General features: G+C 33.8%; 2 long non-coding RNA genes across 2 annotated transcripts; both read right to left on the bottom strand.

Annotated features, from left to right (window-relative positions):
* Nucleotides 1–35: 35 nt before the first annotated feature.
* Nucleotides 36–617, bottom strand: LOC116347727. The gene is made up of 3 exons (XR_004201709.1): nt 465–617; nt 270–390; nt 36–186 (listed from the first exon to the last, which is right to left on the bottom strand). It is a non-coding gene; the product is annotated as an uncharacterized LOC116347727 (long non-coding RNA).
* Nucleotides 618–634: 17 nt separating this feature from the next.
* LOC116347728 lies at nt 635–1,618 on the bottom strand. The gene is made up of 3 exons (XR_004201710.1): nt 1,286–1,618; nt 1,172–1,224; nt 635–1,087 (listed from the first exon to the last, which is right to left on the bottom strand). It is a non-coding gene; the product is annotated as an uncharacterized LOC116347728 (long non-coding RNA).
* Nucleotides 1,619–3,105: the final 1,487 nt, after the last annotated feature.

Genomic DNA, 3,105 nt, shown 5'->3' with positions numbered 1-3,105 from the left:
AAAAAAACAGTGTTTTTCTTGAACTTTGTCTACTATATCTACCAGTACTACTCCCTTTGCATATCAAGAAAGACACATATTATAAAGTTTTAAGAAAATTAAAAACAGACATCTTAAATCCTGTCTGAATCTAAAAAATAGTATTTTGCTCACACTACTTACCACCCGATTGTCTACTAGATCGACCTGAATGTATCAAGAAATAAAGATATAAAAAACGGGAATATTGAATGTCTGAATCTAAAATACCGTTTAAAAAAACTACTTACCACGATGAAAACTGCCTGTTGTTTGCGGTTCATTCCTGTCTTCGTCTGCATTACTACGGTTGCGTCCAAGTCTAAGTAGGCGAGATCCAGTTCCCTCGGCAACATTTACCAACACCAGGACCTGTAAACAATAAAAATATTTAAAATATTGGAAATATTTTTCCAATTACACACTATTAAGAGTGTGATAATTACCAACGACAAAACAACCCCCAAAAATACAGTTGAAAGTTTCATGTTTAGCAACGAAGAATCTTTGTAAGATTTGAGGAGTCGATTTTACACTTTTTTGGTCAAAAATTTGTGAAAAAACGTGAATGAGAAAAATATCGATTCTAAGGTAATTTTTCATGCTGATTCCGAATTTTTGGGTTTCAGGTCAAAAAAATCACATCTTGGGGGTTTTTGACCCCCCGACCCCCTTAAAGGGTGGGGGGACTTGGAGGGCAGGGGTCCTAAAAAATGTCTCTCGTCATTTTGAACAACTTTGTAGTACATTATTTTTTGATGAGATGAAGTTTTGTAAAATTGGGGGCACCCCCAACCCCCCTGGGGAAAAATTCAAAATTCTGCTCCGATAGAAATTTTCTATTTTTTACCCCCAACATACCCCCCAAAGCGTTTTTTTAAATTTTTAAATTTAGGGGGTGCGCCTAGTTCGTGAGACACCCTGTATATTCACGTCCCGTTGCAGTTTTCGGTTGCCAAGTATTGTATGTTTAATTTGCAAAACCTTATTTTTGGAAAGTAGTATGGAACAGCTTTCCATTACTTCAATCATTTCCAATGCAACACATACTAAACATTAGTCCTGAGTCCTGATGGAGACAAAGTTGGTATAAATAAAAATAAGATTGAAACTCTTTATTTACAACATCAAACTCAAACTTGCTCAAACTCACCAAATCAGTTATTTTCAATAGAAAAATCCACTATGGTTCAAAAGTTACTGAAACTAAAGTGTAACGATCAATTATTCGCCAATAACTAGAATTATTATGAGAATTTGCAATTACATTATTCATGAATTTCTAACAAAACTCAAGTCTGAAAAATAGAGAACCAGATGTCAAACGTACAAGCCTACTGCAAACAATGTTATTGTTATTATACATGAGTAACAGTGTTTTTGTCGCTACGAAATTTTAAGATGTGTCAACACCACGTACTTCTGTAAATTTTCACAAACCAATAAAAATATTCATGATCATACTCAGTGAGAAACAAAGTAAAATATCAGGGTATTTTTATTTTAGCTTGATCAACAGTTGGAAACTATTTACAAGCGATTCATATTTTTTTGCTTTTGTTCAGAACAGTTTTCATTTATTTATTTCTGATCACAGACTGAATTTATCACAAAATTTGTAAAATATCGTTCACAATGAAACACCATTCGATCGTATACCCAGCTACAAGCCTTTTCGACTTCAGAGTGGCAGATATCGATTGTGTTTCTAAAAAATTGTCTTGATGCCGATTCTAAAAATGTTTGTCTTGCCAAGATAAAGTTTCTACAAGCTACGTAAAACGTCTGATTGTGAGGATAGTACGATGAAAATGCACTAACCCTAATCAGTTCTGTACTTCTCAAATTTTTTTGGTTTTCGTCATATTGCAGTCTTGTTTATACAATTTTATTTACTACTGCAAAATCAAAAAATGCTTAATGTGATATTCATCTGAAACGAAATTTTCACGATGATTGACCCTAAATAACCCAAGGGGCTTATGACTGACTCGAATCAGCGTTGACTCGTGAAAGTCTCATACAAACTGCTCACGAGTCACATCATACATACCATACACAAAATGTATGGCTGTAGCGCGAGTCACGAGTCAATCATTAATGTCAATTTCAAATAACATCAACATTTAATTGAAGACATATAATGTTTCTAGCATCCAAAGGAATCATATTAATTCTCTCAAAAATTTCCACTGTGTCAAAGCAATTATTGTTCAAATTTCTTTCTGTTTGATAATTAAAAAAACACAATAAGATAAAAACACTTCTATCACAAATCAAATGAAACAGTAATGAGGAACGCATTATAAATATCACGTCTTACCTCAACAAAGGACTCTGTATTCTAAATCGAATGATGAAATTTATTTCCAATGTGACATCAAATATTTTCCGATCGAAATGTTGTTGGAATATCCACAGTAAATTTTATCAACACTCTGTTATTTCGAAATTAAAACAAAAATGAACACAAAACCAACTGTGAATATATCCATTCCACAGCAAACAGCGAACACACAAAATTGTTGAAATTGAAATGACAATAAAACCAATTGATCACCCAAACCACGCTTCAAACACTCTCATATAATTCTCAAGAAATCCTATTGAAAACAAAACAAAGTTTTATTGTAAACAAAATCGGTTGGTGCGATTGTAGTTTCAAAGTGATGGAAGTTGTTTATACTAAAAATACTGTCACACGATGCGAGCACATTTTAAATACATACGAGGGTTGCTCCATAATTTTTTTTAAAAACATATATAACACAGTTGTTTTTTGTCGAAAATGGTTTTATTGTTTTTCAAAATATTCCCCGAGATGATCGATACACTTTTGCATTCGATGAAACCATTTGTCATAGCATTCGTGCCACTCCGAAACTGATATCTCCAAAACGTGTGTTTTGAACGCTTCAACTGCTTCTTCTGGTGTCGAAAATCGTTGACCACGTAGTTTTTTCTTCACGCTTGGGAACAAAAAAAAGTCATTGGGTGCCAGGTCAGGACTGTACGGTGGATGACCCATCAGTTCGATGTTTTGACCGGTCAAAAATCGAGTAGTTTGAAAAGATGTGTGAGAGCTCG

The sequence above is a fragment of the Contarinia nasturtii genome, unplaced genomic scaffold (genome assembly GCF_009176525.2).
Source record: "Contarinia nasturtii isolate CC-2019 unplaced genomic scaffold, AAFC_CNas_1.1 Cnas_scaffold_2066, whole genome shotgun sequence".
Taxonomy (NCBI): domain Eukaryota; kingdom Metazoa; phylum Arthropoda; class Insecta; order Diptera; family Cecidomyiidae; genus Contarinia; species Contarinia nasturtii.
This window is presented reverse-complemented; position numbering and strand designations above follow the sequence as displayed.